Source organism: Sarcophilus harrisii, chromosome 3 (genome assembly GCF_902635505.1).
Source record: "Sarcophilus harrisii chromosome 3, mSarHar1.11, whole genome shotgun sequence".
Classification (NCBI taxonomy): domain Eukaryota; kingdom Metazoa; phylum Chordata; class Mammalia; order Dasyuromorphia; family Dasyuridae; genus Sarcophilus; species Sarcophilus harrisii.
In genome coordinates, this window is record NC_045428.1 from 441,875,882 (window position 1) to 441,901,146 (window position 25,265).

At 32.5% G+C, this 25,265-nt stretch overlaps 1 protein-coding gene across 2 annotated transcripts in view; it reads right to left on the reverse strand.

Annotated features, from left to right (window-relative positions):
* The window catches only part of SGCG (sarcoglycan gamma), a 242,957-nt gene extending 225,568 nt beyond the window's left edge, over positions 1 to 17,389 (reverse strand). For both annotated transcript variants that reach the window (XM_031960792.1, XM_031960791.1), the window contains exon 1: positions 17,271 to 17,389. The gene's annotated coding sequence lies outside the window, so the exon portion shown is untranslated. The remainder of the gene's footprint in view (positions 1 to 17,270) is intronic.
* Positions 17,390 to 25,265: the final 7,876 nt, after the last annotated feature.

Consider the following 25,265-nt stretch of genomic DNA (forward strand, 5'->3'; position numbering starts at 1 on the left):
TAACATGGTCATGATGAGAGTATGTGATAAATATTTCTTGAGCTTTGTATTGAATATGCATACATTGCTTCACTCTTCTACTTAGCATGATTCCAAAGACCCTGACACACAGCTAAAGATTATAGTGTTCAGTTTAGTACAGAACATTTGTAACATATATCGTTCTTGTTTTTCTACATTAAAATGATAAACTTTAGTAGAGGGAGAGAGTCGTAAAGGGAGATTTTGCAAGGATAGAGAAATGGTAATGGAATGTAAATGATGGAATGGAAAATAAAAGCCTATCTCTTATAAATACTCTTTTCTATAGATGATTATGGAAAACCTAAAGCTTTGAATATGAAGATGTTTCCTATAGCTTACTAAAAAGTCACTGGAGCCAAATGATGGAGACTTGTAGAAGTGATTTTCATTCTTCAAGTCCCAACTGAAGTATCACTTCTTTTTTTAGTCTCCCAGAGTCTTCTCTATACCCAAATCTATCAAAGAATGAATTCTTTGCCCCTAATAATGTGCAGGCTAATTAAAGGAAAAGGACTTTGTCCTAATTACTCTCATTTTTCCCTCAATGCTTCATACAGTGCCGTGTCCTTCCTAAAGAACCGATAACTTTTTGATAAATATGGAAAATAAAATACAAGATCCTGAAGTTTTCTCTTTCCTACCATAAAACTTAAGCTATGATGGTGCCATGAGAGGAGGAGCTTCATGAAGAGAAGGAATAAAATCTGCTTAGCTGTGTAGGAGGTGTATTTTTAAAACAATAGGATATGTAAAGTATATTCACTTGTATGACCATATAGTTTTTGGTTAGGTATCCATGCTAATGTTTGATTTAATCTATTTGAAAATGTATGCATTTATGTGACCACAGTGAACTTATAGTTTCTCTAGTTCTGTAAGCTCAAGCTTACAACTCTGTAAGAAAAGAAGAAATGCCTTGGGGCCTTAGCTCAAAGCAGCGCATAGCTTTTCTTCTAAGGCTGACTAATAGGAATGTAAAATTCCCTATATCCCTCTCACTGCTTATACACATCGTGTAGAATCCTATTGTCCTATTTATAATGTTCAAATCACTTGGAGCTATATTCTTTTGCTACATAATGATGGCAGACTAGTCTGTAATTAACAGCAGGACTTCCTACTTAATAATTCAATATATGTTTATTAAATCCCTACTTTGTGTAAATATACTGATAGCTGTGTGTGTGTGGGGGAGGGTAGTGATCCTGGAAGGCTGCATAGAAGAGATGGCACCAGAAAACAATCTTGAAAAATGGTAAGGAGTCTGAAAGTCAGAAAAGGGAAAAGGGTATATTTCAATTTAATTAGTTTCAACAAATATTTATTAGTTACATACAGTGGTAGGTATTACGGCTTTTGTCATCAAGAGTCGGGATCAGAAAAAGAAGCTTCAGCCTAGGGCTCTGACTGCCAGAAGGGTGTTCTTTGATGAGCAAAGGATATGTTGATTTTAACTTTAGAAAGTCAAGTGGAGTAGCTCATGATGTGGCAGGGCAAATGGCTATAGTCTCCAATAATATAGGATGAACAAAGTAGGTTGGGGCAAGCACAGGAATAAGTAAATGAAGATTTGTTAAAGCACTGAACCATCATCTAGGTCAATTCTACCTTGAGCTCACTGGAATGATCAATAGATTATCTCTTCTAGTAAAATAATCTACTTATTTTGGGATTGGAGAGAGTGAGAGAGAGTTTGTGTGAAGGAAAGAGTGGTATTTAGAGTCTGAGAATGTTTTACTGAAACAAAGACAGTGTGAAGAAGAGTAATATAAGGATGGAAAGATAAATTGGAACCAAATTTTGGAGGGCCTTTAATGTCAGGCTAATGAGATTATATTTTATGGTAGAAATAATGAGGTACCAGTGAAAATTATTAAGCATGGGAATTACAAGATAAGACCTATGCCTTAACAAGATTTTTTTTTAAACATTTGAATTGGAAAGGGGAAAGATATTTAGTTTGCAATGACAAAAGTGATGTGGAACAGGAACTTTAATTAGTAAATTTAATCTATTCATCCTGTTTCCATTGTCACATAGAGATAGGCCATTTTTGGAGATTGTTTTAATTAGCATATCTTTAAACAGTCTGCTGCCAGATCAAAAATCTCATCCCTCTCAGACCTTTCCCAATTCCTCTCCAATCCCTCTCCTTACTCCCTAGATCCTGCCCTTAAAGGTCAACTTTACTCTGAACATGTTGCTCAATCATATATGATCTTGCCTTGCTTAGTCATATTTGGTTGAGTTCATGAACTATTTCATGTAATAAATAGCATCTTTTGTCCCCTGTGATAACTGTCTCTTGTATGATTGTTTCATATTTCTCAAACTACTATTCTAAAATTAAGTTCTCCTTCAAAAGGATATCCAGTTGATCAAGTCATTTAAAATAGAGGTTTAGAGCTTAAGAGAGAAATGAAAATCAGCTATATGGACTTGTGAACCATCAACAAAAGAGGTGATGTTTAAACTTATGGTGTCTGATATCACCAAGGGAGACAAAAAGAAGAACACAAAGATCTTAATTTTGAAAAATACTGACACTTAGGATGATCCAAAAAAGGAGACTAGGAAAGAACAGTAAGACTGGTAGAAAGAGAAGCAGGAGATGGCAAAGTTATAGAAACTAAAGGAAGAGAATTATAAAAGTGAGGAATAATTGATAGTATCAAAAGATGCAAAAAGGAATGAGGACTGAGAAAAGCCATTGGTCATGGCAATTGAGAAATCAATGGTAACTCTTAAAAGAAGCACTGACCTAGAGTGGGGAGGATCCCTCAAATCTGTCAACTTTTGAAACAAAGCCATGGTTTTGTACTTCCCAATCCTCAGAAACAGAAGTTACAGAAAAGGTAACATCTGCTTAATTGATTAAGGAAGTCTATATGGACTAAATAAGGAGGAGGGCTTAATATTGTATTGTATTGTTTTGTTTTTCTATCCTTAGCATCTACTATATGCATAATAAATGCTTATTGAGTCAAAAGAACATGAAACTTGAAAAGACATGAGAGAAATTTTTGTACTTTTTTTTTTGGTAGGGTAGATCAGTAGTAATTCATTTTTTAAAAAAAATTCCCTATGAGGCATAGAAGAAAATAAATAATTCCTTATTTTCTCTCTTGCTTTCAAATAGGTTTAATTTAAACTCCTATTGTTTCTTTTTGCCTTGTTTAGTTAGGAGCTCATAGGTTTCATGATCTTGTCCCAAATAAATCGATCCCAGAAGACATAGGTGAAGGCATAGATTAAGGAATTAATTTTATCCTTGTGTATTGTGTTTCTAATTTTGGGGATATTATTAAGAATTTTACCCTTAATTTAAAGGTGTCATTTTTTTTAGAATAGATTTGATGCTTATATTGAATTAGAAATTCCCTTAATCCACAGATTATCCCTCTAACAGTGTAATCCAGGAATTTTTAATTCTATTTTATTCATATCATCCTTAAAAATAATTTGGGAAGGTAGATGGCACAATGGATACTGTAGAGACATTAGGCTTGGAATTCTGAAGATTCATTTTCATGAGCTGAAATCCATTCATAGACAGTTATTAGCTTTGTTACCCTGGGCAGGTTATTTAACTGTTTGCCTTAGTTTCTTCAATGCTCGATAAGGTGGAGAATGAAATGGCAAACAGCTCTAGTTTCTTTGTCAAGAAAACCTCAAATGTAGTCACAGAGTCATACATGATGGAAAAACAATCAAACAATAATAATCAACAAAAGGAAGTACTAATTTTGGGGTATTGTCCTGTTTTTTTTAAGATGTTAAGTTTTTGGTTCACTTTCTTCTTCTCTACAACAACCCTCATATATGGGGATTCCAAAATTTACATTCATGTCCTTTCAAATATCTTAGCTATCTAGCACTTAACTTTTGTTAACTCCATCTCCATTCTATCTCAGAAATCCATAGGGATGGTTGGTTGTACATTAGAATTTACTTTTGTTAGAAGCTTTTAAATTTTTTTCCCCCAATTACAAATAAAGATGTTTTTCAACCATCCTTTTTGTGAGATTTTGAGTTTCAATTTTTTTCTCCCTTCTTCCCTTAACCACCCTCTCTCCAAGACAGGAAACAGATTGATATACACGTATAATCCATTTTTTAGACATATTTACATATGAGTGATACTGGGAAAGAAAAATCAGAATAAAAGGGAAAAACCATAAAAAACAACAATAAAAAAGTGAAAATAGTTTTCTTTGATCTGTATTCAGTCTCCATAGTTTTTTCTCTGAATGCAGAGGGCATTTTCCTTTTAATGTCTATCAGAATTGTCTTGGATCACTGTATTGCTAAGAAGAGCAAAGATTATCATAATTGATTATCACATAATATTGCTGTCATTGTTTACAATGTTTTCCTGGTTCTGCTCAATTCGCTCAGCATCAGTTCATGTAAGTTTCTTTAGGCTTTTCTGAAATCATCCTTTTTCATCATTTTTTACAGAACGAGAGTATTCCTTTACATTCAAATACTGTAATTTAGTCATTTGCCAATTAAGAGACAGCCCTTAAAGTTACAATTCCTTGCCACCACAAAAAGAGTTGCTACAAACATTTTTGTACATGCAGGTCCTTTTTCCTCTTCTATGATCTCTTTGGGATACAGAACCAGTAGTGCCACTGGGGATCAAAGAGTATGCATAGTTTTATAACCCTTTGGGTATAGTTCCAAATTGCTCTCCCGAATGGCTGCATCAGTTCACAATTCCACCAACAATGCATTAACACCTCAGTTTTCCCATATCACCTCCAACATTTATTAATATATTTTCCTGTCATCTTAGCCAATCTAATATGTGTGAGGTGGTATTTTAGAATGGTTTTAATTTTCATTTTTCTACTCAATAATGATTTAGAACATTTTCAGTTACCTGTAAGTAGCTTTCATTTCTTCATCTGAAAACTTCCTGTTCATACCCTTTGATCACTGATCAATTGGGGAATTATTTGTATTCTTATAAATTTGACTCAGTTTTTTAGATATTTTAGAAATGAGGCCTTTAGCAGAAACACTAGTTGCAAAAATGTTTCCCAGCTTTCTGCTTCCCTTATAAAGTTAGCTGCATTGATTTTGCTAGTGCAAAACCATTTTAATTTAATGTAATCAAAATTATCCATTCTGCATTTCATAATGTTCTTTTGGTCATAAATTCCTTCCTTCTCCAAAAATGTGACAGATTCCTGGCTCTCCTAATTTGTTTATAGCATCGCCCTTTATGTCTAAATCATGAACCCATTCCAATCTTAGTATAAAATATGAGAAACTGGTCTATGCCTAGTTTCTGCCATGCTATTTTTCAGTTTTCCTAGCAGTTTTCATCAACTACTGAATTCTTATCCCAGAAGCCAGTCATTGGTTTTATCAAAAAATAGATTAATATAGTCATTGATTATTGTGTCTTATGTAAGTAATCTGTTCCAGTAATCTAGTACTCTATTTCTAAGACAGTACCAGATGGTTTTGATGTTTGCTACTTTATAATAGGTTTAGGTTTGATGTGGTGAGGCCACTATCCTTTGCATTTCCATCTCATAAATTCTATTGATATTCTTGACCTTTTGTTTTTCTAAATGAATTTTGTTAAGATTTTTCTAGCTCAATTAAATAGTTCTTTGACAGTTTGATTGGTATGACACTGAATAAGTAGATTAATTTAGGCAGAATTGTCATTTTTAACATTAGCTTGGCTTACTTATGAGCAATTGATATTTTTCCAATTGTTTAGATGTTCTCTAAATGTTTGGTAGAATTCGCTTGTAAATCCATCTGGTCCTGGAGTTTTCTTACTTAGGAAGTTTACTGATGACTTGTTCAATTTCTTTTCCCCAACAGTACATTTAAGTCTTTTATTTACTCTTCTGTTCATCTGGGCAATTAATATTTTTGTAAATATTAATCCATTTCAATTACATTGTCAAATTTGTTGGAATAAAGTTGGGCAAAATAGTTACTTTAATTTTTTCTTCATTGGTGGTAAGTTCACCTTTTTCATTTTCGATACTGGTAATTTGGTTTTGTTTTTTTCTTTTTCTAATCAAACAAACCAAAGGTTTATTCCCCACAAAATCAATTCCTGATTTCATTTATTAATTCAATAGTTTTCTTACTTTCAATGTTATTAATTTCTCTTCTGATTTTCAGAATTTCTAATTTGTTACTTTAAAAAGGTTTTTAATTTTTTTCTTTTTCTAGCTTTTTTATTTGCATGCTCAATTGATTGATCTCTACTTTTTACATTTTATTCATGTAAGCATTTAGAGATATGAAGTTTCTTCTAAGATCTGCTCTGGCTGTATTTTGTAAGGTTTTGTATATTGTCTTATTATGATGATTCTATTGCATGAAGATTTTTTAAAAATTCAACTAGTTTTTAGCCTATCTTTTCATAGCCATTTATTGCATATAATTTTATTACATCATTATCTGAAAAGGATATGTTTCATATTTCTGTCTTTCTGCAACAGATTGTAAGGTTTTAATGCCCTAATATGTGGTTAATTTTTGTATAGATACCATGTATTGCTGAAAAAAGGTATATTCCTTTCTATCTCCATTCAATTTTCTCCAGAGGGCTATTAAATCTAAGTTTTCTAAGATTGTATTCATCTTCTTAAATTCTTGTTTATTTTGTGGGTTACATTTATATACTTCTGAAAGGAAGAGGTTGAGGTCCCCTATCAGTAAAGTTTTATTGTCTATTTCTTCCTGTAACTGACTTAACTACTCTAAGAATTTAATGCTGTTCCACAATTGAAATATGGTCAAAGAATGTGAATAGACAATTCTCACATGATGAAATTAAAGCCATTTTATTCATATGAAAAAATGCTTCAAATCACTATGGATTAGAGAAATGCAAATTAAAATAACTCTGAGGTATCACTTCACATCTCTCAAATTGGCTAAAATGGTAGGAAAATATAATGATAAATGTTGAAGGTGATGTGGGAAAACTGAGACATTAATGCATTATTGATGGAGTTTGAAATGATCCAACTATTCTGAAAAGAAACTTGGAATTATGCCGAAAGAGCTATAAAACTGTACATACCCTTTGACCCAGTAGTACCTCTACTTTTTGTGGTGGCACAAGGAATGGAAAATCAGTATATGCCCATTAATTGGGGAATGGATGAATAAGATATGGCATATGAAAATAATGGAATATTATTGTTCTATAAAAATAACCAACAAAATGATTTTAGAAAGGTCTAGAAAGATTTATATAAATTGATGCTGACTGCAACAAGCAGAATCAGGAATACATTGTACACAGTAACAGCAAGTTTGTGTCATGATCAACTATGAAAGCCAGTTCTCAGTGGTTCAGTGGTCGAAGTCATTTCCAATTTGGATAGAAAACACTAAATGCATACTGAAAGAGAACTATAAAGATTGAATGTAAATGAACAATTCTACATTCACTTTCTTTTCTGTTTTTTTCTTCTGTCGTGGTTTTTTCCCTTTTGTCTTGATTTTCTCTCCCACAGTGATTCATAAGAAATATGTATTTTAAAAAATATACATGCATAACCAGAAAAAAATGATTAAATTTTTAAAAGAATTTGAATGCTGTACTCCTTGGTGCCAATATGTTTAGCATCAAACTACTTAATTGTTTGTGGTACCCTTCAGCAAGATGTAGTTTCCTTTCTTATCTCCTTAATTAGGTCTGTTTTTGTTTTTGCTTGGTCTGAAATGAAAATGGCAACCCCCAATTTTTCTTTATTTGCGCTAAAATATAATATATTCTGCTCCAGCCTTTTACCTTTACTCTGTATGTATCTCTGTTTCAGATGGGGCTGTTTTACCCTCCTCTGTTATTGTTATAAAGGATTACTTTCTGGGGTTAGCAATGGGAAGGGACAAACTGGGAAACATATAATGTAAAAATGAACTATATGCTTAAAAAAAGGAAGTAGGATTTATTTGAGATGGGGAAAGATTCATAAGGTATGCCATAATGATAATGAGGTACTGATCTGGTTCCAGACAATGGATGGAGGACCTTGAAAGTAGCTCTCAGTCCCTTGTTAGAATTTCTTTCTGCGTGGAATAACAGACTTCAAGCAAATCAGTGCTCTCTCAAGTATAAGCCCTGGGTTCTTTCTGACTAGGCCACACATGATAATTGCAAAAAACAATAACTTGGTTCAAGATCCAGCATGATGATGATTGACATGGTTAAGTTCCTCAATTCATAAAAGGCTCACTTTTGTTCTCCAAGTAAACAGTTTCTTTCTTTAATACTTTTGTGGATGGTTAGTAAGAGTATCCTGGGATGAATCATTTATGAGACTGGCTTTATCCAGAACTTACTCTTCACTCTCTTGTTTCTTACCTCACTTCACAAACATATATATTTTCTAAAATTATCAATTATTTTTTAATTTCCAAATATTATGATCTTTTCTCAGTCTTCATCTTTACTGATATCTGTACATGCATTTGGCACTGTTGATCTCCTGGTTGCTATCTTTTCTCTTGTTTCACAAAACTATTCTCTTTTTATTCTTATCTTCTATAGATGATTGTTTATGCTAAATTTTCTTTGTTGGCTCATCATCTATAGCACTAACTCAATTAATGTACTGTCCAGGTTCTGCCCTGAAACTTATTGTTTTTTCCTTTCTATACTCTTTCACTTGGGTACTTTATCATCAACTTCTACCTCAATTCAAACTCTATTACTTTTCCCTTGAGCTATTACAATGTATTTCTAATTGTTCTTTTTGCCTCAATTCTCTTATTACTCTAGATTATCTTTCACTGAGTTGTCAAAATGATTTTTCATAAAAGAAAGTATGACCATGCTACTCCCCAACTAAGAAAATTCACTATATATTGCCTCTAAGATAAAATAAAAAATTGTTTGTCTTTAAAATTTTTTCACAACTTAGCCCCAATTTGCATTTGCAGATTATTCATATATTACTTTCATTCCCACATTTATGTTTCAGCTGAACTAGTCTTTTGTCTGTTATTCACACACTGCATTCCAACTCTTGTCTTCAGGCCTTTTCAGAGTCCTTCTTCCATGCTTGAAATGCACTCCCTCCTTGGCTGCACTCTCTAAATTACCTAGTATTTATTTCTTTTATGTTCTATATGCAATCACACATTTTTGTTATCTTCCCAAATGTGTCTTGGCAGAGAAGACTGTTTCATTTTATCTGTAGTATCTAGTACAGTTCCTGACATATAGTAAATACATAATAAATGCTTGCTGATTGATAGGTTATGTATGGCTATCAATTCCAAATTATCTTCCCTCACTATAACTATGCATTTATTCAATAAACACCAGCTGGGTTTGATGGAAGATATACCTCTATAGTTTGTAATAAAGCCTTAGAGAAATTGAGTTAATAACTCTCTCCATTACTATAAATGTTTCTGCATCTATTGAGAAGATTACCTGATTACTATTTATGTATGCCACAACAAAGTCATCTAGAAAATCTACTGGAAGGTTGGATTGGGGTAAGTGGGAAAGTCACAAGGAAGGTTTTTTGATTTTGTTACTTTCCTGCTCAAAACCCACATGAAACAGAGTCTCTAAACAGAGTCTGACAGAATGAAACCATTCTCCAGTTTAAGATAGATTGGAAGGACTTCAAGAAAGCTCGGCTTCACTGGGGTCAAAAGGGTGTTCTGCCCAGCTCAGATGGAGTCTAAGAAAGCTAGTGAGAGGGTCTTAATCACAGCAGCTCAGCAAATAAGAACCTTAGTGTTGGCTCAGTAGCACAGCAGACCTATGGGGCAATCTCCAGTCCTAGCACAAAAGGCAAATTGCCAGCCCAGGAAAACAAGACTGTTTCCTGGAGAAAGTAGCTGTAGCTGCCTCCTGCTGTGAGCAGTACAACAAACACAGAAGTCCCATGTGCTGAAAGCCAAAGCTGAACAAGAAGCTCTGTACCAGAGGAACAGAGGTCAAACTTAAAAGTCAAAATGTAGGAAAAAAGAAAGAAAAACAAGAAAGAGAAAAGAACCTTAACCATAGAAAATTACTGTGGTAACAGGGAAGACCAAAACAACAAGTCATATGAGGACAAAATGGCCACATGGGAAATCTCAAAGTGTGATATGAATTAGTCTCAAGCCCAAAGGGACTTCTTGGAAGTGCTCATAAAAGTTTTAAAAAGGCAAATAAGAGAGGTAGAAGTAAAACTGGGGAAAAAAACCAAGAAGTAAGCAAGAGATGTCAACAGCTTAGAAAAGGAAAATAATTCCTTAAAAAACAAACTGGCCAATTGCCCTCCCTCCAAAAACACCCCTTGAAGAAAACAACACCTTGAAAAGTAGAAATATTAAATGGGAAAAGAGATGCAAAAGGTAACTGCAGAAAATTATACATTAAAAACCAGAATCAGACAAATGGAAAAAGAGATGCAAAAGGTAACTGAAGAAAATTATACATTAAAAACCAGAATCAGACAAATGGAAGTTAATGACTCTATGAGACATCAAAAATCAAACAAACTAAAAAGAAAGAAAAAAATGTAAAATACTTCATTGAAAATACAGTCAATGTGGAAAATAGATCCAGGACAGATAATTTTAAAAATTATTGATTTACCTGAAGGCCACAACCAAAAAAAAAAAAAAAACCTGAATAGAATTCTTCAAGAGATAATCAAGGAAAAAATATCCTGCTATATTAGAATCAAAGAGCAAACTAGTCATTGAAAAAAGCCATTGCTCACCTACAGAAAGAAATTCCACAAACAACACCAAGAAACATTGTTGCAAAATTTCAGAACTATAATCTCAAGGGGGAAAATACTGCAAACTGCCAGAAAAAAAACAAACAATTCAAATATTAAGGAACAACAGTCAGAATTATCCATGATCTGTAAAGCTTCTACAATAAAGGATCAGAAGCCTAAAATACCATATTCCAGAGGGCAAAATGACCTAAGATTACAACCAAGAATTAATTACCCAGTAAGTTTGAGCATCATATTTCAATGGATGGAATACTTTCAATCATTTGTATGGAAAAAAACAGAACTTAAAAAGAAAATTTTACCTTCAAATACAGGGCTCAAGAGAAGCATAGAAAGGTAAACAGGAAAAAAACATTATTTAAAGGTTAAATTGTTCACATAAGTAGATGGAAAATGATACTTGTAACCCTTGAGAGCTGTATCTTTTACTGTTGTGGTTAGAGGCGGTATACATGGACAGAGGGTATGGATATGAATTGATTCTGATGTGATAATAAGAGAGAAAAAGACACTAAGAGTAGAGAAAGAATTGTCCCAGGAGAAGAGTAAAAAGGAGGTAAAATGGGATAAATTAAATTACATGAAGAAGGCACAAAAGATCTATTGCAATGGAAAAAAAGAAGGGAAGGGGATGAGTTTTGTTTGAAGCTTGATCTCATCAGTTGTGGCTCAAAGAGGGAATAACATTCACTCAGTTGGGTATAGAAATTTGTTCTTGTATATCAAAATAAATAAATTTACTGAAAAAAAGAAATGTATCTTATCTTGTAAGGAAGTAGGAGGAAAAAGGGAGAAAGAGGGAGAAGTTGGATAGAAGGGAGGGCAGAAATACTAGGAGAAAGGGGTTAAAGGAGAGAAGAACGGTGATAGAAGGGAGGGTAAGATGAGTTAGAAACAAAACAGTACTAAGAAGCAACAAAGTAGAAAGAACAAAAGTGTACATAGGGGAAAAAACAGAATGGAGAAAAATACCGAGCTGGTAATCATAACTGTGAATGTGAATGAGATGAACTCTTCCATAAAATGAAAACAAATAGCAGAGTGCATTATAAACTAGAATTTTACAATATGTTGTTTACAAGAAACGTCTGAAACAGAGAGATACATAGAGAGTAAGGGTAAAAGATTGGAGTAGAATTTATTATGGTTCAGCCAAAGCAAAAAATAAAAAAAGCAGGGATAACAATTCTTATTTCAGATAAAGCAAAAGTAAAAACAGATATAATTAAAAGAGAAAATGAAGGAAATTACATCTTGTTAAAGGGTGCAATAGACAATGAAGTAGAATATTTACTAAATGTTTTTGTACTAAGTGGTACAACATCCAAATTCTTAAGAGTATTGGGAAGTAGACAGCAAAACTATTCTAGTGGGGATGTCAACCTCCCCCTCTAAGAATTAAATAAATCTAGGTATGTTAATAGCAGTAAACTAGGCAATATAATATAAATTAAAATTTTATATTTGATAGACTTCTGGAAAAATTGAATAGGCATAGTAAGGAATATAGGTTTTTCTCGGTAGTACTAGGCATCTACAAAAAATTGACCTTGTATTAGGGCATTAAAAACCTAACAATCAAATATAGCAAGGCAGAAATAATAAATGTTTCCTTTTCAGATCACAATGCAATAAAAATTATATTCAATAAAGAGACAGGCAAAGATAGACTAAAAACTAATTGGAAATGTAATAATGTAATTCTAAAGAATGAGTGGGTCAAGCAACAAATCATAGAAACAATTGTTTCTTTCAAGAGAATGACAACAACAAGACAACATACCACAACCTATGGGATGCAGTCAAAGCAGTTCTCAGGGGAAGTTTTATATCTCCCAAATCTGCACTTTCATACAAATCATCCATTTGTATCTAAATGCATCCAAATGCATACCCTCTTTTCTACTCTCCTCAGAATTTGAGTTATTTCAAGTTTGAGTTAAATATTTTCTCCTCTATGAAATTATTCCTCATCTCTTAAATTGTTAGTATCCTCTCCTTCCTAAATCTATTTTAGGAGTATAGGTTTTAAACTAAAAGGGACCTCAGAAGCCATCTAATCTATCACCCTTCCCCTCTCATTTTATGAACTGGAAACTGAGAAAAAGGGAAATTAAATAAGTTACCCACAGTCACACAGGTAGTATCAGAGGGAAGATGTGAACCCAGGTCCTCTGACTTTCAGAATGATATAGCAGGGAACATATATACACATTCTATTCACCATAGAAAGTATGCTCTTAATAGAAGAGACTATTTCTTGTTGTTTTATATCCTTACATGTCTTTATAAGTAGTTTCTGAATCAAAGTCAAATGACATTACTTGGCATTTGAAGTGTCCATATTCAAAATAGCTACAAAATGCATAAAATACTTGGGAATCAATCTACCAAGGAATATACAATTTACCATGACAAATAACTATGAAATCACAAAATGTTACTTAAAGAAATGGAAAAAAAATTATTGAAAATAAAACTCCCTTCAAATTAGTTTGTCGATTTAATGCTATACTAATCAAATTATTAATGTAATATTTTAGTGTCAGTCACAAAATAATAAAAAAAATACATTTTAAAAAATTAAAAGAGCTGTACTCTTAAGAGCAATTAACACATAGGAATAAAGGAAGAATTCAAATTTCATATCATATAATATGATAGTTATACTTTCAAGTGGTAGCAAATATCTATAAACTTTGGTATTGATTAAAAATATAAAAGGAGATCAAAAGAAAAGACAGATTAAACAAGGAAAAATCAGAAACAACTAAATTCAATGAATATACATTATTTGGGGAAGAATATATAATTTAAAAAGAAGTACTAGGAAAACTGGAAAGAAGGAGAAATTAAGTTTTAGAACAACATATTATATCAAATACCATTATAAACCCAAAATTCATATTTGGCTTAAACATTAATGTCATACCATTAAACAATTAGAAGAGAAGCCCATCAGGTATTTTTCACTGCTCTGGTGAAAGGAGGATAAAGATAGAGTTCTTAATCAAAAAAGGTCAGAGATGCTCAAAATAGATAGTATTTATTAAACATGCAGTTTATATAAAATAATTATGATTTCATGAAGTTGAGAAGCTTTTGAATGAATAAAATCAGTACAACTAGTATATAAAGAAAAACTTTAGATTAGAAAATTATTTGCATCCACTATCTCTAAAAAGTATCTGATATTGAAAAATCAACAAGCATTTATGGATTGCTTAGTATGTATTTTAGTAACTATAATATGTATTTTAGATACAAATAAAGGTAAAACAATGCTTTTTCTCAAAAACTTTAACTTCCAATGCAAAAAACAAATGAATAGATATATAAAAGATACATATAGTGAAGATGGCACTAACAAATATATGACCAAAAACAACTGCTAAATTGATAGTAATTGAAAGATATGAGCAGTTGTTAAAAGTCATAAATTTTTAACAGCCATTTGAAAGACTGTTCCAAATGACTAATAAGAGAAATGCTAATTAAGACAACTTTGTATTTTCATTTTACAACCAGCAAATTTATAAAAATGACAGAAGTTCATGTTATATCATTTATGAAAAGATGAACACATTTATGCACTGTTAGTGGAATTGTGAATTGGTCTAGTAATTTTGAAAAACAATTTAGAATCATGTTAAGAAATGATTAAACTGTCTATACTCTTTCATTCAGAGATCCCACTACATTAAGGACAAAAGACAATCAAAGATAGAAATGTCTCCATTGTTTTTCATTTCTTAGAGATATTTTTCCTGTGGGAGAGTTCCTGATTAGACTAAAGGAAAAAATGGGCTGATGGGTCTATTGAAAAATAGTCTATCATAGATCATAAATGCTGAATCTGGGGATACTGAAGTACTTTACATGCACAGATTCAGCCTCTTTTTTTTCCAATTTCTTATCTGGATTCTTAGATGAGTCCTCCACTGAGCCCAGGACTTAATCCTTCAATCACTTGTGCTCTTCTAAATGCTCATTTGCACCCCTTACTCAATTAAAACTCACTGCGAAGTAACATTTGGCTATTTGGTGCTTTAGTTCCTCATTAAGATCTCAATTAAATATTTTGTTTAGAATTTTTTTCTTGTCAATACAAGATTACCCACAACTGTTAAAACTCATTAATATAATCAACAAAGGATGGTTCTTATTATTGGATTCTCATCATCATAGTATGTGCATTGTGGTATTAGTGAACATATCCAGGAGATGCCTAGAGTCTACAAATATACCATAAAAACTGTCCACTCAAGTACAACCTATACCAAGTCCTCAATAATGAATAACCTTCTTGCTAGATAATAGGCAAATGGAGATAGTTGCATTTCAAATGCTGGTTCACAATTCCCTCAGAATAACAGGTTCTTTCACTGCTCTTTGTAAACCAGCAGGAAAACAATGAATATCAAATGATGATGGAGGCTGGGCAGATGTCAAATGAAGCAGATATGATTGTGGAACTATACACAATTCATCACTGTCTTCTTCTACAACTGGCTACCCAATTGCTGTACATGTTTGTTGCAAGAATTCTTAACATGGAGCCTGTGAACTTGTTTTTAGAAATCATTTTACAACAATATTTCAACACAAATGACTGCCTTTGTAACTTTATGTAGTTATTATGCATTTAGAAAAATTCTGAGAAGGGGTCCAGAGGCTTCAACAGACTGCCAAAGAAGTCCATTACATAAAATATCAATAACCCCTTTTCTAAGGTAATGGGAAGGCATAGCTCTTCCTCTGGAAAGTGGGTAACAAAGACAGGGTCCTAAATTGTTGCAGCATTTGCTATTCCTGAGAGAAGAATAACATCTTGTGTAGGCATTGTGTAGTAACCTGATGCAGGTTACTAAGTCTGAAAAATTTTAATAGCACAGATTTGTATAGGACTTTACAATTTATGTCACTTTCTTGAAAGCATTCTTTCATCATTGGTATATGCCCCACATTGGTGTGCCCCACGATACTATGTTGACCCCTGGAGAAATATGTGAAAGCTGGGTGATATTCTGGATGCTAGTCTTCCCTGAGCAAATTGGGGACACTCTTGTCCAAAGTTTTAACCATCTCCACAAGGAGGTAGAGGACAGTTATAAAAGGATAAAAGCAGAAAACAAGAGACATTCTCAAACACTCCCTATTAGTTTCATAGTCAACTTGTTCACAGTTTTATATTTTGCTATTTCAGAATAGGGAAGAGCAGATGACTAGAGGGGAGATTACAATTTATTACTTCTGAACCCTCCATAATATACTCTGCTCTTATTCCTTACCCCTGGAATGGAATTGCCTGCAGGCACATCTTCTTCAGGTATATCTTCCATACTCTTACATCCCTGCTTGCTAGGTTGTTAGCCATATGGTTGCTTTCCAGTCACAAGATGACTTTAGCTACTATGGCATTTTAAAACAATGTAGGGGATTTAATATCTAAATACATTTTGTATTCAGTGCTACTTTTCATTTGGCCTTTAAAAACAAAGAAATCCAATAATTCACAAAGCTTCTCTATCTCTTAAATTTAACACTGACACAATTACCATTAGTTTAAAAATCCTGTATTTTTAGCTCATTTCTTTGCAAAAATAATTCTAATAAACAAAGCAAAATAAACGTCTTAAGTTTAATATTTTGAAAGGAATAAAGTGATTTTCTTAGGTCCTGTTTTAATAGTCAGCCATTTCAACCAGCTGGCAATGATTATCAAGACAGCTGAGTTATAGTTTTCCTTTATAAATGTTGTCTCTGAATCTTATAAACTTGGGCTCTTCAATGATCACATTCTATTTTTTTAAAAAAGAGAAACGTCTTTTTAAGCAGAAGTTTAAAAAATTATAACATTTTCCCCTCCTTCCTTTGCTGCTAGAAGGAAATGTACAGCTTTTATTTTGTTTTTTGACCTAATAGATTAAGTTGTGTATAGTCTTTTTTTCAGGTTTAAATTTCTTCTTTTCTACTCTGAAAACAAATAGGAAATGTTTTACTTTCTTTTTTCATGAAACTTCTTGCCAGTTAATATGTAAAACATCCCATGCAGCCTTATTCTGATAATTTCCTATATTAAAATAAACATCCATGGAAAGGAGGGAAAATATGTTCCAACAGGATAAACCATGATTATAGATTTAGAAGTGGGAATGGTAAGAATTTAGCTTTAATGTAGGAAAATTATGGAATGAATACATAGCAACACAAAATAAAAGCATGATAGTTACATTTTACAAAATGAAATTATCTGTTACTTAAGGTATTTTAGAAATCCATGCTTATACTGTGAGATTACAAAATCTGTGGTACCATCCTGCTGATATTAGAAATTAAATTATTACAAAGGATTACTGCCAGGTGATTAACATAATGAAATGTTCTCAACCTCTATTTCAGAAAAAATAGAAATTTTGTATTTATATAGATCTTTACAGATTTTTCCATATTAAAAACCTAAGACAAAATTCACAAAAAAGATACTTGATAACTTACCTTATATATGTTAAAAAGCACACTGGTGAAATAACTACAACCAACTTGATTTCAACCAAAGATAGAATGCCTGAAACTTTTCTATGCCTTTCAAAACTGGAGTAGAAGGTATTTTAAGTCCCGCCCTATCACTGGAAAAAAGAACACTCACATATTTGGCCATGTCTTACATTTCATCCCTGCTATTGGCAAGAGACACATCTAATTTTATTCAGTGACATAAACAGCTCTCACCACATTTGAAATTGTTTAGGCACCACTTCCAACACGCAGCTTTAACTGTGCCAATAAAAAGAAAAACAGCATTCCTACAAAATCAACTTGTAATCCCTGAGTAGTGTTGAGGAGGATAGTCTTACATAACCTTGAAAATAATCTTCAATCTACTGAATTGGGAAAAAAAGACTTATTTTTCCCATTTATAACCTACAGATGACCAAATCTTATGAAATATAATTTCAAAGTAATAAATAAAAGTTTAAACATTGTGACTTTCAATGCTTGTAGGTGTTGTGGTGAATTAAGTGCTGGGTCTGGAGTCAGGAAGACCTAAATCTGAATCTAGCCTTAGACACTAGCAATGTGACCCACTTAACTTTTACTTGGCTCCATTTCCTCATCTGTAAAATATGGATAATAATTGTACCTACCTTCCAGAGTTGTGAGGATTAAGTAAAATAATGGTTATAAAGTAATTTGCAAATCCTACAGTGCTATATAAATGTGAATTACTATAAAAAATTTCCTACTTTTTTGTTTTATGAAACTTGAATATTACTACAGAGTAATTACCTTAGTATTCTCCTTAAAATTTATTGATAAAATATTTGCCTTATGCCCCTTGAAGTCAAAATTATTAATATTTGAGGTGGGAAACTTTTAACATTATATCTATCATTATTAATCATTATGTAAAATATTATGCATGTCAAGACATTGATGGTTATATATAGTTAATAAAAAGCAAAAAAATTTTTGTTAAGCATTTCAGTTCTAAATAACAAGTTATTCTAGCCAGTTTCTAATTCATAATTTTTTAAAATAGTAAAGAAAAATAACAATTTCATGATAAATGCATAAGTGCCAAATCTAAGAAGGTTCTTCATCTTTTATTATGGATGAAATTTATTTTATTTGATGCTTACATGAAACTGAAAATCCATGACATATATCTGCATTTAATTTTATTCTTCAGAATGCTTCCTATTTTCTTTAACTATCTAACTACACTATAATATTCCGGTGAAAGCTGATGCTTCTGTCACCTAACAGCTGTAGACCATAAATTTAGAATTGACACATGCTCAACTATTAATGTTATAATACATTTCATACCTTTATGAATTTTCTGTCTATTAATTCTGTATCATTTCACTGGTATTTATTAAAATATAAAAATAAAGTTATTATTATAAAACAACTTAAAGAAATAGAAATAGAATATTTCCCCAAACAAGGGTGTTTCTATGTAACTGACTACTTATGTCAGTTATGAAAGATTACTACTTATGAAAGATTAAAATGTGATATTTATTTTTTATAACTACTTTACACATAAGACATTGTGAAAACATTAGCTTAATATACTAGTTAAATAAAATATCATGCATTATAAAGTCTTCATGAATATAATACTTTTTCAATAACTAAATTGACATTTATAAAACTATCTATATATGTATATATAAATCCTATTTACAACACAGGCCTCAAAATATTTCTAGGATTATTTTATTTTGTTCATATATACTAACCTGTTTAATATCACTAACACATATTTTGATATTGCTGTGGTTTTTGTGTCTTTGAATCATTTTGAGAAATGATGTTTTGATTCTCTTAACTAGGCTGTTGCTATCTCCAGACAGCACCTTTCACATTAAACTAAAAACTAACATCAGACACAGTTATAGTCTTAGACTTCTAGGTCTACAAAGAAGTGGACATATTATTCAATTTAACTAGTAAATCTTATGGTTTAAGTATTATATGAATTAAATATCTGGTTACTTTTTATAATACTACTTTACTGAATTAACATTATTATAATTTATAGGGTTCTGTTGTTTTCAACCTTTACTGGGGTTTCTTGGGCTTTCAAATATAAGAAGACTTAAATGGGCATTGTATATAAATAGCATAATCCAAGGAACACATTGAAATTTCCTCCAAAGTCCTAGTAAAGAAATTGCCACTGATCCCTCCAAAGGTCAGTTTCAATGATTTAGTCATCTCTGCATAATTATCCCACACTGAGTAAACAGAGCTAGTGAGATTGCCACACACTCAAAGGTTATGTCCTGTAGAGAAAAGATATAACAATGAATTTGAATTTGAATCTGAAGTATTAGTTAAGATTCACCCTAGGTTTAGGAGCAGAAAATCAGTAATAAAAATCTAAAAGAAGAAATGTCAAAAATTTAGAATTTATTGAATGCATAAAATCAATGAAAAAAATACTGTGGAAGGTAAAAAGCCATGGAAGGGAAATGCAAAATTAATCAACCAAAAAGCTATGATCCAGATACTATGCCTAGGATACACTTTGAAAATGAAACAAATCCTGCCTTCAAAGAACTTATGTTTTAGGAGTGAAAACAATATATTCAGAAATGCATTTGTAATTTGGGAATAGTCATAGAGTAGAAAGACTGTAATGATAATCCAAAATTGAATATTAGTAGGACAGGATCAACAAGAGGGTAGATGGAGAGGGGAAAAAAGCTTCAAGAGATTCAAGGGTAGTAGAAAAAAACAATTCTGATTATCTGAGCCCTGGAGTTATGCTTTAGTTAATTTGAAATTCTCCACTTCTAAGATCTTGCAAAGAATTTCTTTTATCTTGAGCAGAATCTTTCATTTGCCAATCTAAATTCTACTATCCATTTATTCTTCTGCTGAGTTATTGTCTAATTAATATGGACCCTTCATTATCTTGGGACCTGACTCATGAGGGAAGAGGGGAGGACTTAAGTATAACTATTTTAGCACTCCTTTCATACAATTTAGAATTAGGTGGAGGAGGCTATAATTTTGCCTTCTGGTGGCCAATAGGGATACTGCAGTCTTCAGGGATAAGTACTTTGGGAAACAAATTTTGTAAAAGTAGTCCAGAGAGGCATAGTAGCAATGAAGTAATTCAACTATTCACCATCTGATGGAACACTCTCTGAAAGTAACAAAACAATAACTTGGTTGACTTTTTTGAAAAATTAATTTGTTGAGTTGTCTAATTGCAATAAGGGCAATTGCTATTCTAACCTAATTTTTATCAACAAAGAGGACTTCTTTTTCCCCCTGAGGCAATTGGGGTTAAATGACTTGCCCAAGGTCACACAGCTGTGATTAGAATTACCTTAGATTAGATTACCAAGATTAGAATACCTTAAGGCTTTTCAGAGAAATCAGAACAAGGGGGGTGGTAGAGGGAAGGGAATCATCATTGATATTGCCACTATGTGATAAGCACTGTCTACAGATGTTTCTGATTTGATCCTCATAATCATCGTGGTTATACCTATAAGCAATTTGGGATGTAGATGCAATTATTATCCCCATTTTACAGTTGGAAAAAAAGAGCAGTGAATTGTCCAAGCTCATAGGCTAGCTTTGAATTCATATCTTTTTGACTCCAAGCCTAGAACACCATCCACTGTATTACCAGCAGAAGAAAAATAAGGAAGAACAAAACAAATAGAAATAATTCCGGTAAGAAGAAAACAGAGTTGCCTAAAGAATTCTCAAGATGCTTCTGGACCTTTGGCCATATAAGTTTCTTTTAAAGACATGTACAAAATTTGAAAATGAAGGCAAATTAAGGGAGAATGGATGCCAAAGAATGGTAAAGATCTATAGTAAATATTCTAGACATTAAATTTCTGAATGAACTTGTACTGCTTCTGATATTAATGAAAACAGTATTTCTTAGCTCTTTTGGGGGAAGAAGAAAGAAAAGAAATAACACATCTAGGACTTATGGGAGAGGAGATAATTATATTAGATGATGGAAAGTTGAAACAACTATTCAACTTTTATTTTGCTTCTGTTTTCTAAAGAGGATGATTTTCAGACTAGGAAGGAAAGAATAAAGTTGTTTTAAAAGAGCTGAAGCCCAAAATAACTATGAAATTATTAACAGAGTATTTGATTGCCAATAATTAGTTCAAGTCACTAGGAGTAGATGAACTATATAGGGTTCTGAAAGATCTGATAGATATGATGGCTGAATTATTGACAATATTTGAAAAACTGGGAAAAAATGTAAAGAAACTGTAGGAGTGAAGACAAACAAATGTCATCCTATTTTACAAAAGAAGGTAGAGAGTAGAGTCTGCTAATTGCAGGCTCAGTCCTGACAGTTTCTAGAAAATATAAAAATAGACAATTTTTATGTATTAAATAAGGAAATGGTAATTAATATATCTTTAAGAAAAGGTTATATGGCAGGTAAATCTTATTTCCATTTACAAAAGTAAATAAAAGAAACAATCTAAGGGATTACTGTAAAGAAGATGCAGTTGAATTTTTTAAGGGGAGGCTATTTAGTGCAATCCACAGATGCATAAGAATCTCATCTGTAACATATCCAACAAATAATCATCCAGTCTCTGCTTGAAGACTTCTAGTAATAGGGAAGCCACAATCTCCTGATGCATACCATTCTACTTCTGAATAACTAATTATTAGGAGATTTTTCTCTACATAAAGCCTAAACTTTGACATGCTGGTCATCTTTCTTACCTCTCATGAAAAAGGGTAACTAGGTGGTACAGTAAATAAAAATACCAGCCCTGAAGTCAGAAGGATTTGAATTCAAATTTGACTTCAGAAACTGACTAGCTGTGGGACCCTGGGCAAGTCAGTTAACCAAGATTGCCTCAAAAAAAAAAAAGTCTAATCCTATTTCTTTCTGACTGCTCTTGAAATTGAAGAGATACAATGTTCAGAGTGAACTAGGTCTAGGCCCAGGATATTATGCTCTTTGTTAGGCTCATATAAGGTGACTATGATTCAATTCTGGGTGCTACATTTTAGGAGGAACATTGACAACCTGGACTATGACTAGAAAAGGATGACCAGCATGGTAAGGAAAGAGCTAGAAATCATACTATAGAAGAATCAGTTGAAAAACAAAACTGAAGACATTAGTCTAGAGATTAGACCGTTTTAGGTAAGAGCATGATTTTTGCCTTCAAGTATTGTAGGTCATCAAGTGGATAAAAGACCCAATTTACTGTTAGGCTCCATAGTACAAAAATAGGAACAATGATTAGAATTATAGAGAAGAATTTAGGCTCAATGTAAGGAGAAATTCTCTTAAGTTTATAATTTGCTCAAAGTAAAATAGACTGCCTGAGAGGGTCATGGATTGCCTGTATAGGGAGTCTTTAGGCAGAAGCTCGATAACTATCATGAAGAAGTTGTCATAAAGGGATTTCATCTTCAAGCATGTTGTGGGCAGCACAACAAATGGGCTAGTGCTGATGGAAAATGAGACAGGATTGCTGATAATTCAGTAGAGCTATTTAATGAGAGAAATCATGTTGCTTACCTATCTTAAAACAATATGTTACTATGAAAAACATTGTTCTGTAACCAATCCTGGTTTCTGTTTTCTTTGATCTCTCTGAAGCATGTTGTTAGTTTCTAGGGACTCAATCTTATTTAAAGTTAACAATGCCCCAGTAATTGTGCTGGGATCTTATGTTTTCTCATGGTTTTAAACTTAAATGCACTCTTGATTAATCTTAGGAGGAGGGGAACATCCCAATTACTGAAGTTTCTAGCTTCCTGGGAGTTCTCTACATTTCCCTCTTTTTTGTTTATTGATGTGCTCTCAAGATTTGAAGCCTGAGATCTTGCCTGTGGACATTCTTCACAATCCTTTTAATTATGGTCAAAAAACAGCCTACCTAAGTGGATCCACAGATACAGATACATATAAACAAAATTACAGTAAACGCTATGAGTATAATTTCATGCCCAGTGGCACTGAATATTCCTTGTGCTCTCTTAATCCAATCAGCAATTGTTTGGGCAGTCTGGTCAGATTCTAGATTTTCCCATGATTCTTTATCTAACCTATCAGCAATCTTTTGAAGATCTTCAACATCCAGTGTAACATTTGATTTCCCTCATAATCCATTAAGGTGATTTCTAATTTTATCCCATTCCCACTCTGACTCGTATTGCTTATTAATCATAAAGAAATTAGTGAATCTGTAATCACACACTAATCTTTGTCTAATCCTCAATATTTCCACTTCTTGCCCTATTTCGGGGACATCCTCCCTTAATTGATTTATACCTTCATAAAACTCCTTATTAATTTTATTTTGTATAGAAAGCCATTTAGAGATGATCAGAGTAAGTTCATGCAAATAATTAGTTTGAACCACTTAATTTTGAACAGTGGTTACCGACATAGCAATTGAGGCACTGGAAGCTAAAATAGAAATTAATGCAATTATACCAAAAACAACACATGAAATACATCTTTTTATTCTATTTTTTAAGTTGAACATTGAGTAAATGTTCAATGTAACATAAGGTCATGATACAATTACTGGGGCACTGTGAACTTTAAATAAGATTGAGTCCCTAGAAACTAACAATATGCTTCAGAGAGATCATTGAAAACAGAAACCAGGGTTGGTTATAGAACAATGTTTTTCATAGTAACATATTGTTTTAAGAGATACAAGCAACATGATTTCTCTCATTAAATAGCTCTGCTGAATTATCAGCAATCCTGTCTCATTTTCAACCACTACTAGCCCATTTGTTGTGTTGGCCACAACACAAGCACAATTGAGATAGATAACCTCTAAAGTACCTTCCATTTCTGAAATTTTGTGAGTCTATGAAAATAGGAAAGAACGGAAGTTTCATCTCATATCTTAATTATTTTTTATTTTTGGTGAGGCAATTGGAGTTGAATGATTTGTCCAGGATCACAAAACTAGGAAGTGCTAAATGTCTGAAGTGGGATTTGAACTCAGGTCATCCTGACTCCAGGGTTGATACTCTATCCACTGTGCCATCTAACTGTCCCATATACCTTAAAAATTGATTAAAATGATAAACTACAGAAAGAGTCAATGGTGTAAAGGTAGTACAAAAATAGTCACATTAACATAGTGGTTAAGCTGTAATTTGGTACCATTGTGTTAGAAAAAAACAATTTGGAAAAAGAAGAGAAGAAAGGCTGGGGGTGGGGGTGGGAATCACAGACAAGTAAGACAACTTTAATAGCTACTGGTTCAATTTAATAAGTTGAAAAGAAAAGCAACCTGCACGCAATAGAATTCTATGGACTTATGTAAAAATAAGTTTTTTCTGTAAAAAATAGCCATTTTGTGGTTAAAAATAAAATAAATATATTTCAAAAGAAAACAATGTGCATTATCCAAGAAAAGTTCGTCCAAGAAAATTACTCATAACTTTTGACCCAGTGATGAATTCTTAAAAAAATAAAAAGTAGAAAGGTCTGATATATAGCAAAATATTCCTAATAGTACTTTTATGGTAGCAAAAAGGGGGGAACATATGGCAAATTGTTGAAAACTGTATCCATCAAATTTAATGAATATTGTTGTATGTTGTATTATTGCCCATCAAGCTGCACTCCTCTGAACTTCAACATGTTCTCTAGAATCTCATCTTTCAAGATCATATCAACTTGGAAATTCATACCAACCTCAGTAGGCTTTGTCCCTAGGCCTTGTCTTTGATTGAAGACGTGGAAGAGTAAACAATGGAGCTCCTCCCAGAGTCTCCATTTCAGAAGGATCATCAATTTCACTTAACTGTACTTCTCTGGATTTTATCTAGACACACAGACAACTTTCCATCCTTCACTATTTTTATTGATAGTGTATGGTAAGAAATGATGACACTGAGAAATTTAGATAAACATGGAAAAATATGTATTAACAGATACAGAATGAAACAGTGTACTCAATTATACCAATAATGTAATTGAAAGATAACTGA